Source organism: Elephas maximus, chromosome 24 (genome assembly GCF_024166365.1).
Source record: "Elephas maximus indicus isolate mEleMax1 chromosome 24, mEleMax1 primary haplotype, whole genome shotgun sequence".
Classification (NCBI taxonomy): Eukaryota; Metazoa; Chordata; class Mammalia; order Proboscidea; family Elephantidae; genus Elephas; species Elephas maximus.
In genome coordinates, this window is record NC_064842.1 from 28,139,858 (window position 1) to 28,153,481 (window position 13,624).

At 39.0% G+C, this 13,624-nt stretch overlaps 2 protein-coding genes across 2 annotated transcripts in view; one reads left to right on the forward strand and one right to left on the reverse strand.

Annotated features, from left to right (window-relative positions):
* ERO1B (endoplasmic reticulum oxidoreductase 1 beta) overlaps positions 1-13,624 on the forward strand; it is a 95,625-nt gene that overhangs the window by 78,561 nt on the left and 3,440 nt on the right. The gene's annotated exons all lie outside the window — the stretch shown is intronic.
* The window catches only part of GPR137B (G protein-coupled receptor 137B), a 65,270-nt gene that overhangs the window by 6,987 nt on the left and 44,659 nt on the right, over positions 1-13,624 (reverse strand).

Consider the following 13,624-nt stretch of genomic DNA (forward strand, 5'->3'; position numbering starts at 1 on the left):
CAGTCAGCGGATTTTTTTGAAAAACTAGTTTCCCAGTGATGGCTCGGAGACAGCAGTCCATACCAAACCACATAAGGAAGCAGACCATGACAGCTTCTACAACCCCCCAAATAAAAGAATCAAAATCTTTCCCAAATGAAGATAGAATTCTGGAATTATCAGATACAGAATATAAAAAACTAATTTACAGAATGCTTCAAGACATCAGAAACGAAATAAGGCAAACTGCATAAAAAGTTAAGGAACACACTGATAAAACTGTTGAAGAACTCAAAAAGATTATTCAAGAACATAGTGGAAAAATTAATAAGTTGCAAGAATCCATAGAGAGACAACATGTAGAAATCCAAAAGATTAACAATAAAATTACAGAATTAGACAACGCAATAGGAAGTCAGAGGAGCAGACTCGAGCAATTAGAATGCAGACTGGGACATCTGGAGGACCAGGGAATCAACACCAACAGAGCTGAAAAAAAATCAGATAAAAGAATTAAAAAAAATGAAGAAACCCTAAGAATCATGTGGGATTCTATCAAAAAGGATAAATTGCATGTGATTGGAGTCCCAGAACAGGGAGGGAGGACAGAAAACACAGAGAAAATAGTTGAAGATCTCCTGACAGAAAACTTCCCTGACATCATGAAAGATGAAAGGATATCTATCCAAGATGCTCATCGAACCCCATTTAAGATTGATCCAAAAAGAAAAACACCAAGACATATTATCATCAAACTCGCCAAAACCAAAGATAAACAGAAAATTTTAAAAGCAGCCAGGGAGAAAAGAAAGGTTTCCTTCAAGGGAGAATCAATAAGAATAAGTTTAGACTACTCAGCAGAAACCATGCAGGCAAGAAGGGAATGGGACGACATATACAGAGCACTGAAGGAGAAAAACTGCCAGCCAAGGATCATATATCCAGCAAAGCTCTCTCTGAAATATGAAGGCGAAATTAAGATATTTACAGATAAACACAAGTTTAGAGAATTTGCAAAAACCAAACCAAAGCTACAAGAAATACTAAAGGATATTGTTTGGTCAGAGAACCAATAACATCAGATACCAGCACAACACAAGGTCACAAAACAGAACATCCTGATATCAACTCAAATAGGGAAATCACAAAAACAAACTAAGATTAATTAAAAAAAAAAAAATGCTCGTAACAGGGAATCACTGAAGTCAATATGTAAAAGATCACAATAATCAAAAAGAGGGACTAAATACAGGAGGCATTGAACTGCCATATGGAGAGTGATACAAGGCGATATAGAACAATACAAGTTAGGTTTTTACTTAGAAAAATAGGGGTAAATAATAAGGTAACCACAAAGAGGTATAACAACTCCATAACTCAAGATAAAAGCCAAGAAAAACGGAACGACTCAACAAACAAAGTCAAACACTACGAAAATGAGGATCTCACAATTTACTAAGAAAAACGTCTCAGCACAAAAAAGTAAGTGGAAAAATGAAATTGTCAACAACACACATAAAAAGGCATCAAAATGACAACACTAAACACTTATTTATAATTACGCTGAATGTAAATAGACTAAATGCACCAATAAAGAGACAGAGAGTCTCAGACTGGATAAAGAAACACGATCCGTCTATATGCTGCCTACAAGAGACACACCTTAGACTTAGAGACACAAACAAACTAAAACTCAAAGGATGGAAAAAAGTATATCAAGCAAACAATAAGCAAAAAAGAAGAGGAGTAGCAATGTTAATTTCTGACAAAATAGACTTCCGACTTAAATCCACCACAAAGGATAAAGAAGGACACTACATAATGATAAAAGGGACAATTGATCAGGAAGACATAACCATATTAAATATTTATGCACCCAGTGACAGGGCTGCAAGATACATAAATCAAATTTTAACAGAACTGAAAAGTGAGATAGACACCTCCACAATTATAGTAGGAGACTTCAACACACCACTTTAGGAGAAGGACCGGACATCCAGTAAGAAGCTCAGTAGAGACACGGAAGACCTAATTATAACAATCAACCAACTTGACCTCATCGACTTATAAAGAACTCTCCACCCAACTGCTGCAAAGTATACTTTTTTTTCTAGCGCACATGGAACATTCTTTAGAATAGACCACATATTACATCATAAAACAAACCTTTGCAGAATCCAAAACATCGAGATATTACAAAGCATCTTCTCAGACCGCAAGGCAATAAAACTAGAAATCAATAACAGAAAAACTAGGGAAAAGAAATCGAATACTTGGAAAATGAACAATACCCTCCTGAAAAAAGACTGGGTTATAGAAGACATCAAGGAGGGAATAAGGAAATTCATAGAATGCAACGAGAATGAAAATACTTCCTATCAAAACCTCTGGGACACAGCAAAAGCAGTGCTCAGAGGCCAATTTATATCGATAAATGCACACATACAAAAAGAAGAGCCAAAATCAGAGAACTGTCTCGACAACTTGAACAAATAGAAAGTGAGCAACAAAAGAATCCATCAGGCACCAGAAGAAAACAAATAATAAAAATTAGAGCTGAACTAAATGAATTAGAGAACAGAAAAACAATTGAAAGAATTAACAAAGCCAAAAGCTGGTTCTTTGAAAAAATTAACAAAATTGATAAACCATTGGCTAGACTGACTAAAGAAATACAGGAAAGGAAACAAAGAACCCGAATAAGAAACGAGAAGGACCACATCACAACAGAACCAACTGAAATTAAAAGAATCATATCAGATTATTACGAAAAATTGTACTCTAACAAATTTGCAAACCTAGAAAAAATGGATGAATTCCTGGAAAAACACTAACTACCTAAACTAACACATTCAGAAGTAGAACAACTAAATAGACCCATAACAAAAAAAGAGATTGAAACGGTAATCAAAAAACTCCCAACAAAAAAAAGCCCTGGCCCGGACGGCTTCACTGCAGAGTTCTACCAAACTTTCAGAGAAGAGTTAACACCACTACTACTGAAGGTATTTCAAAGCATAGAAAATGACGGAATACTACCCAACTCATTCTATGAAGCCACCATCTCCCTGATACCAAAACCAGGTAAAGACATTACAAAAAAAGAAAATTATAGACCTATATCCCTCATGAACATAGATGCAAAAATCCTCAACAAAATTCTAGCCAATAGAATTCAACAACATATCAAAAAAATAATTCACCACGATCAAGTGGGATTTATACCAGGTATGCAAGGCTGGTTTAATATCAGAAAAACCATTAATGTAATCCACCACATAAATAAAACAAAAGACAAAAACCACATGATCTTATCAATTGATGCAGAAAAGGCATTTGACAAAGTCCAACACCCATTTATGATAAAAACTCTCACCAAAATAGGAATTGAAGGAAAATTCCTCACCATAATAAAGGGCATCTATGCAAAGCCAACAGCCAACATCACTCTAAATGGAGAGAACCTGAAAGCATTTCCCTTGAGAACGGGAACCAGACAAGGATGCCCTTTATCACCGCTCTTATTCAACATTGTGCTAGAAGTCCTAGCCAGGGCAGTTAGGCTAGACAAAGAAATAAAGGGCATCCAGATTGGCAAGGAGGAAGTAAAATTATCTCTATTTGCAGATGACATGATCTTATACACAGAAAACCCTAAGGAATCCTCCAGAAAACTACTGAAACTAATAGAAGACTTTGGCAGAGTCTCAGGTTATAAAATAAACATACAAAAATCACTTGGATTCCTCTACATCAACAAAAAGAATATCGAAGAGGAAATAACCAAATCAATACCATTCACAGTAGCCCCCAAGAAGATAAAATACTTAGGAATAAATCTTACCAAGGATGTAAAAGACCTATACAAAGAAAACTACAAAGCTCTACTACAAGAAATTCAAAAGGACTTACTTAAGTGGAAAAACAGACCTTGCTCATGGATAGGAAGACTTAACACAGTAAAAATGTCTATTCTACCAAAAGCCATCTATACATACAATGCACTTCCAATCCAAATTCCAATGTCATTTTTTAAGGTGATAGAGAAACAAATCACCAATTTCATATGGAAGGGAAAGAAGCCTCGGATAAGCAAAGCATTACTGAAAAAGAAGAAGAAAGTGGGAGGCCTCACTCTACCTGATTTCAGAAGCTATTATACAGCCACAGTAGTCAAAACAGCCTGGTACTGGTACAACAGGCACATAGACCAATGGAACAGAATTGAGAACCCAGATATAAATCCATCCACGTATGAGCAGCTGATATTTGACAAAGGACCAGTGTCAGTTAATTGGGGAAAAGATAGTCTTTTTAACAAATGGTGCTGGCATAACTGGATATCCATTTGCAAAAAAATGAAACAGGACCCATACCTCACACCATGCACAAAAACTAACTCCAAGTGGATCAAAGGCCTAAACATAAAGACTAAAACGATAAAGATCATGGAAGAAAAAATAGGGACAACCCTAGGAGCCCTAACACAAGGCATAAACAGAATACAAAACATTACCAAAAATGACGAAGAGAAACCCGATAACTGGGAGCTCCTAAAAATCAAACACCTATGCTCATCTAAAGACTTCACCAAAAGAGTAAAAAGACCACCTACAGACTGGGAAAGAATTTTCAGCTATGACATCTCCGACCAGCGCCTGATCTCTAAAATCTACATGATTCTGTCAAAACTCAACCACAAAAAGACAAACAACCCAATCAAGAAGTGGGCAAAGGAGATGAACACACACTTCACTAAAGAAGATATTCAGGCAGCCAACAGATACATGAGAAAATGCTCTCGATCATTAGCCATTAGAGAAATGCAGATTAAAACTACGATGAGATTCCATCTCACTCCAACAAGGCTGGCATTAATCCAAAAAACACAAAATAATAAATGTTGGAGAGGCTGCGGAGAGACTGGAACTCTTATATACTGCTGGTGGGAATGGAAAATGGTACAACCACTTTGGAAATCTATCTGGCGTTATCTTAAACAGTTAGAAATAGAACTACCATACAACCCAGAAATCCCACTCCTTGGAATATACCCTAGAGAAACAAGAGCCTTCACACAAACAGATATATGCACACCCATGTTTACTGCAGCTCTGTTTACAACAGCAAAAAGCTGGAAGCAACCAAGGTGTCCATCAACGGATGAATGGGTAAATAAATTGTGGTATATTCACACAATGGAATACTACGCATCGATAAAGAACAGTGAAGAAGCTGTCAAACATTTCATAACATGGAGGAACCTGGAAGGCATTATGCTGAGCGAAATCAGTCAGAGGCAAAAGGACAAATATTGTATAAGACCACTATTATAAGATCTTGAGAAATAGTATAAACTGAGAAGAACACATACTTTTGTGGTTACGAGGGGGGGAGGGAGGGAGAGGGTTTTTTTACTGATTAATTAGCTGAAAAGAACTGCTTTAGGTGAAGGGAAGGACAATACTCAATACATGGAAGGTCAGCTCAAGTGGACTGGACCAAAAGCAAAGAAGCTTCCGGGATAAACTGAATACTTCAAAGGTCAGCGGAGCAAGGGCGGGGGTTTGGGAACCATGGTTTAAGGGGACTTCTAAGTCAATTGGCAAAATAATTCTATTATGAAAACATTCTGCATCCCACTTTGAAATGTGGCATCTGGGGTCTTAAAAGCTAACAAGCGGCCATCTAAGATGCATCAACTGGTCTCAACCCACCTGGAGCAAAGGAGAATGAAGAACACCAAGGTCACACGACAACTAAGAGCCCAAGAGACAGAGAGGGCCACATGAACCAGAGACCTACATTATCCTGAGAACAGAAGAACTAGCCCGGCCACAATCGATGACTGCCCTGACAGGGAGCACAATAGAGAACCCCTGAGGGAGCAGGAGATAAGTGGGATGCAGACCCCAAATTCTCATAAAAAGACCATACTTAATGGTCTGACTGAGACTAGAGGAATCCCGGCGGTCATGGTCCCCAAACCTCCTGTTGGCACAGGACGGGAACCATCCCCGAAGAGAATTCATCAGACATGAAGGGGACTGGACAGTGGGTGGGAGAGAGATGCTGATGAAGAATGAGCTAATAATATCAGGTGGACACTTGAGACTGTGTTGGCATCTCCTGTCTGGAGGGGGGATGGGAGGATAGAGAGAGTTGGAGGCTGCCAGAGTTTTCATGAAAGGAGAGACTGGAAGGGCTGACTCATTAGGGGGAGAGCAAGTGGGAGTAAGGAGTAAGATGTATATTAACTTATATGTGACAGACTGACATGATTTGTAAACGTTCACTTGAAGCTCAATAAAAGTTAATAAAAAAAAAAAAAAGAAGGCCCCAAGTCAGTAATCCAACAACTTGAACAAATAGAAACAGCAAAAGAAGTCCACAGTCACCAGAAGAAAGGAAATACTAAAGACCAGAGTAGAAATAAATGAAATAGAGAAACAATATAATCAACAAAACTGGAAGTTGACTCTTTGAGAGGCTCAATAAAATTGACAAACCACTGGCCAAATTGACAAAAGAACACAGAAAGAAACAATCTTTGATGGTTACTAGGGAGGGGAGAGGTGGGAGGTAAAAACACTAACTAGATAATAGATAAGTGGTAACTTTGATGAAGGGTAAGACAGTACACAATACTGGGGAAGTCAGCACAGCTTGACTAAGGCAAGGTCATGGAAGCTTCACAGACACATCCAGACTCCCTGAGGGACCCAATTACTGGGCTGAGCTGAGGGCTGGGGACCATGGTCTCTGTGGACATCTAGCTCAATTGGCATAACAGTTTATAAAGAAAATGTTCTACATCCTACTTTGGTGAGTAGTGCCTGGGGTCTTAAAAGCTTGTGAGCAGCCATCTAAGATACTCCACTGGTCCCACTCCACCTGGAGCAAGGGAGAATGAAGAAAACCAAAACTCATGGGAAAGAATAGTCCAAAGGACTAATGGACCACAACTACCACAACCTCCACCAGACTGAGTTCAGCACAACTAAATGGTGCCCAGCTATCACCACCAACTGCTCTGACAGGGATCACAACAGATGGTCCCGGACAGAGGTGGAGATAAATGTAGAACAAATTCTAAATCACAAAAAAAAAAGACCAGACTTACTGGTCTGACAGAGACTGGAAAAACCTTGAGAGTAATGGCCCCCAGGCAGCCTTTTAACTCAGTACTGAAATCACTCCTGAGGTTCACCTTTCAGACAAAGATTGGAAGGCCCATAAAACAAAATGAGACTAAACGGGCACATCAGCCCAGAGGCAAGGACAAGAAGGCAGAAGGGGACAGGAAAGCTGGTAATGGGGAACCTAAGGTCGAGAAGGTGCAAATGTTGACACATCGTGAGACTGGCAACCAGTATCACAAAACAATATGTATATTGTTTAATGAGAAGCTAATTTGCTCTGTAAACCATCTAAAGTACAGTTAAAAATAATAATAAAGCAAATTGACAAGGGAAAGAAATAAGAAGATGCAAATAACCAAGATAAATGAAACATTACAACAAAACCAACTGAGATAAAGAGAATCATAACAGAATATTATGAAAAATTGTACTCCAACAAATTTGAAAATCTAGAATGGACAAACTTCTAGAAACACACTACCTATCTAATCTAACACAAATAGAGGTAAAAAGAAAATAACAACAAAAGAAATTGAAGATGCTATTAAAAAAAAAAAAAAAGCCCCCGCCCAGATGGCTGGCTTCCCTGGATAATTCTAACATTCAGAGAAGAACCAACACCAATTCTACTCAAACTATTCCAGTACATAGACAAGGAAGGAATACTCCCTAAGTCATTCTGAGAAGCCAGCAAAGATACCACAAAAAAAGAAAGTTACAGACCGACATCCCTTGTGAATATAGACAAAAACATTCTCAACAAAAGTCTAGCTAACAGAATATAACAATTTATCAAAAAAATAACACATCATGATCAGACAGGATTCATATCAGAAATGCAAAGGTGGTTCAACAGTAATCAACACAATCTACCACATAAATAAAACAAAGGAAAATAATCATAAGATCATCTCAATTGATGCAGAAAAGACGTGATAAAGTCCAACACCCTTTCCTGATAAACTCTCAACAAAATAGGAATAGAAGGGAATTCCTCAACATAATTAAGGGCATATATGCAAAGCCAACAGCCAACGCTCTTTTCAATGGAGAGAGATTGAAACCATTCCCTTTGAGAATAGGAACGAGACAAGGATGCCCTTATCACCACTCTTATTCGGTGTTGTACTGGAAGTCCTAGTCAGAGCAGTAAGGCAAGAAGGGGAAATAAAGGGTATCCAAATTGCAGATGACATGATCCTATATGTAGAAAGTCCCAGAGATTCCACAAATAAGTTACTGGAACTAATAGAAGGGTTTGGCAAAGTGGCAGGGTATAAGATCCATGTACAAAAATCAGTTGGGTTCTTCTACACTAACAAGGAGAATTCTGAAAGGAAATCAATAAAACATACCATTTACAATAGCCCTCCAAAGGATAAAATACCTAGGAATAAATCTAACCGGGGATGTAAAAAACTATATACAGGGAAAACTACAAAACACTACTCCAAGAAACCAAAGGAGACCTACATAAATGGAAAACATTCGATGCTCATGGATTGGAAAACAACATTGTAAAAATCTCAATTACTACCCAAGTGATCTACAAATAGATCCAAATTTCAACAACGTTCTTTAACAAAGTGGAAAAGCTAATTTCCAACTTCATATGGAAAGAAAAGAGGCCCTACATAGTTAAAGCAATATTGAAGAAGAACAAAGAAGGCCTCACACTTCTGTTCTCACGACCATAGTCTCGTGGGACAACTAGGTCAATTGGCATAACTTAGTTCATAAAGATAATGTTCTACATTTAGTTTGGTGAGTAGCATCTAGGGTCTTAAAAGCTTGTGAGTGGTCATCTAAGATACAACTCATGGTCTCTTCCTGTCTGGAGCAAAGGAGAGTGAAGGAAACCAAAGACTCAAGGAAGAAATTAGCCCACAGGACTAATCGCCCACACAAACCACAGCATTTTCTAGCCTGAGACTAGAAGAACTAGATGGTACCTGGCACCACTACCAACCATCTGACCAGGGACACAATAGAAGGTCCTGGTTAGAATGGGAGAAAAATATAGAACAAAACTCAAATTGATAAAAACAAACAAAAAAAGATCAGACTTAACAAGACTGATAAGAGACTGGAGGAACCCCCAAGACTATCACCCTAAGATACCCTTTTAACCTGGAACTGAAGCCACTCCCGGAGGTCACCTTTCAGCCAAATAATAAATTGGCTTATAAAATAACTTACACCTGTGAGGAATGTGCTCCTTTAAACAATCAACTATATGAGACCAGACAGTCAACATTTACCTAAAAGCAAGGTAAGAAAGCAAGGAGGGGCAGGGAAACTTAATGGGTGAAAACGGGGTAAGCAAGGTGAAAATGGTGAGAGTGTTGACACATTGGAGGGGATTGTAACCAATGTCACAGAACAATTGGTATATGGATTGTTGAATGGGAATCTAATTTGCTGTGTAAACTTTCACCTAAAACAAAGCATAAAAAAAAAAAACGCAAAAGCATAAGTACACATGCAAAAATACAAAAACTTAAAAGTATAAGCATAAAATAAGCATCGTGAGACCAAGAGGTGGAGTACTAAAATATATACCAAATATCTGCACAGTGTACTGATTCATAGCAACCCTATCGAACAGACTAGAACTGTCCCATAGAACTTCCAAGAAGCGCCTGGTGGATTTGAACCGCCATCCTTTTGTTAGCAGCCATAGCTCTTAACCACTAAGCCATGAGGTCTGACACATAGTAGGTGCTATATGTTTGTATATAAGAAATAAATATTTGTTAGAATTAAGACCAAAGTAAATACCCTTAACTTAAATGAAATTTTCAAGTCCGAATTGATGACATAATTCAAATTTGAAATTTTGGTCCTTATTAACTACAGTTTATCCTAATAAGTGAATACTGTACCATTTAATCTCTGGCTTTAGAACTTTTGATTAAAGAAGTGTGCCAGTATCTCCCACATCATGTTCCACTGAATGATTCCATGGGCAAGTACTATATTTCCCTCTTGGAGATTCAGAGTACATATTACAGGCTTTAAGAAGTCTTGCAAAAAAAAAAAAAAAATGTTGAATTTTGTTTAAACCATCATTTCCTTTTACATGGCATGCCTATTAAAGAAATAGTGTTCCATGGAGTACCATTTAGGAATCACTACTATATGTAATAAACTATGGTGCTTTTCCCCCACATGTCTGTCAGTTTGTCATGCTGTGGGGGGCTTGTGTGTTGCTGTGATGCTGGAAGCTATGCCACTGGTATTCAGATACCAGCAGGGTCACCCATGGAGGACAGGTTTCAGCTGAGCTTCCAGACTGACAGACTAGGAAGAAGGACCCGGCAGTCCACTTCTGAAAAGCATTAGCCAGTGAAAACCTTATGAATAGCAGCAGAACATTGTCCGATATAGTGCTGGAAGATGAGCCCCCCAGGTTGGAAGGCACTCAAAAGATGACTGGGGAAGAGCTGCCTCCTCAAAGTAGAGTCGACCTTAATGACGTGGATGGAGTAAAGCTTTCGGGACCTTCATTTGCTGATGTGGCACGACTCAAAATGAGAAGAAACAGCTGCAAACATCCATTAATAACAGTAACCTGGAATATACGAAGTATGAATCTAGGAAAATTGGAAATGAAATGGAACGCATAAACATGGATATCCTAGGCATTAGTGAGCTGAAATGGACTCATTGGCCATTTTGAATCAGACAATCATATAGTCTACTATGCTGGGAATGACAACTCGAAGAGGTATGGTGTTGCATTCATCGTCAAAAAGAACGTTTCAAGATCTATCCTGAAGTACAACACTGTCAGTGATAGGATAATATCCATACGCCTACAAGGAAGAGCAGTTAATACTATTATTCAAATTTACGCACCAACCACTAAGGCCAAAGTTGAAGAAATAGAAGATTTTTATCAGCTGCTACAGTCTGAAATTGATCGAACATGCAGTCAAGATGCATTGATAATTACTGGCGATTGGAATGCGAAAGTTGGAAATGAAGAAGATGAATCAGTAGTTTGAAAATATGGCCTTGGTGATAGAAAAAATGCCAGAGATGGAATGATAGAATTTTGCAAGACCAACGACTTCTTCATTCTAAATACCTTCTTTCACCAACATAAACGGCGACTATACACATGAACCTTGCCAGATGGAACACAGAAATCAAATTGACTAAATCTGTGGAAAGAGATGATGGAAAAGCTCAATATCATCAGTCAGAACAAGGCCAGGGGCCAACAGTGGAACAGACCATCAATTGCTCATGTGCAAGTTCAAGCTGAAACTGTAGAAAATCAGAGCAACTCCATGAGAGCCAAAATATGACTGAGTATATCCCACCTGAATTTAGAGACCATCTCAAGAATAGATTTGATGCATTGAACACTAGTGACCCAAGACCAGATGAGTTGTGGAATGACATCAAGGACATCATCCATGAAGAACGCAAGAGGTCACTGGAAAGACAGGAAAGAAAGAAAAGACCAAGATGGATGTCAGAGGAAACTCTGAAACTTGCTCTTGAGCGTCGAGCAGCTAAAGCAAAAGGAAGAATTGATGAAGTAAAAGAACTGAACAGAAGATTTCAAAGGGTCTCTTGAGAAGACAAAGTAAAGTATTATAATGACATGTGCAAAGAGCTGGAGATGGAAAACCAAAAGGGAAGAACATGCTCGGCGTTTCTCAAGCTGAACGAACTGAAGAAAAAATTCAAGCCTCGAGTTGCAATAGTGAAGGATTCCATGGGGGAAAATGTTAAACAACGCAGGAAACATCAAAAGAAGGTGGAAGGAATACAGAGAGTCATTGTACCAAAAAGAATTAGTCGATATTCAACCATTTCAGGAGGTGGCATATGATCAGGAACCGATGGTACTGAGGGAAGAAGTCCAAGCTGCTCTGAAGGCATTGGCGAAAAACAAGGCTCCAGGAATTGATGGAGTATCAATTGAGATGTTTCAGCAAACAGGTGCAATGCTGGAGGTGCTCACTCATCTATGCCAAGAAATATGGAAGACAGCTTCCTAGCCAACTGACTGGAAGAGATCCATATTTATGCATATTCCCAAGAAAGGTGATCCAACCAAATGTGGAAATTATAGAACAATATCATTAATATCACACTCAAGCAAAATTTTGCTGAAGATCATTCAAAAATGGGTGCAGCAGTATATCGACAGGGAACTACCAGAAATTCAGTCCAGTTTCAGAACAGGACGTGGAACCAGGGATATCATTGCTGCTGTCATATGGATCCTGGCTGAAGGCAGAGAACACCAGAAGGATGTTTACCTGTGTTTTATTGACTATGCAAAGGCATTCGCCTGTGTGGATCATAACAAACTATGGATAACACTTCGAAGAATGGGAATTCCAGAACACTTACTTGTGCTCATGAGGAACCTTTACATAGATCAAGAGGCAGTTGTTCGGACAGAACATGGGATACTGATTGGTTTAAAGTCAGGAAAGGTGTGCGTCAGGGTTGTATTCTTTCACCATACCTATTTAATCTGTATGCTGAACAAATAATATGAGAAGCTGGACTACATGAAGAAGAACGGGGCATCACATTAACAACCTGTCTTATGCAGATGACACAACCTTGCTTGCTAAAAGTGAAGAGGACTTGAAGCACTCACTAATGAGGATCAAAGACCACAGCCTTCAGTATGGGTTACACCTCAACATAAAACAAAAATCCTCACAACTGGACCAATGAGCAGGATCATGATAAACAGGGAAAAGATTAAAGTTGTCAAGGATTTCATTTTACTTGGATAAACAATCAACAGCCATGGAAGCAGCAGTCAAGAAATCAAAAGACGCACTGCATTGGGCAAATCTGCTGCAAAGGACCTCTTCAAAGTGTTGAAGGGCAAAGATGTCGCCCTGAAGGCTAAGGTGCACCTGACCCAAGCCATGGCATTTTCAATCGCATTATATGCATGTGAAAGCTGGACAATGAATAAGGAAGACTGAAGAAGAGTTGACGCCTTTGAATTGTGGTGTTGGCGAAGAATATTGACTATACCATGGACTGCCAAAAGAACGAACGTATCTGTCTTGGAAGAAGTGCGGCCAGGATGCTCCTTAGAGGCAAGGATGGCGAGACTGCGTCTTACAAACTTTGGACATGTTGTCAGGAGGGATCAGTCCCTGGAGAAGGACATCATGCTTCACAGAGTACAGGGCCAGCGGAGAAGAGGAAGACCCTCAACAAGGTGGATTGACACAGTGGCTGCACCAATAAGCTCAAGCATAACAACGATTCTAACGATGGCACAGGACCAGGCAGTGTTTCGTTCTGTTGTGCATAGGGTCGGTATGAGTCGGAACCAACTCGACAGCATCTAACAACAACAACATGGTGCTTTTGTTTACTTGATGTCCATCTGTCTTTTCTCATTCCTGAATATTTCACATCTGAAAAATGATCCAATACTGCAAGCCTTCACCTCCATGATTTTTTAGTAGGAATTTTGTTTTCGTTTGAACCCATTTTACTGGTGC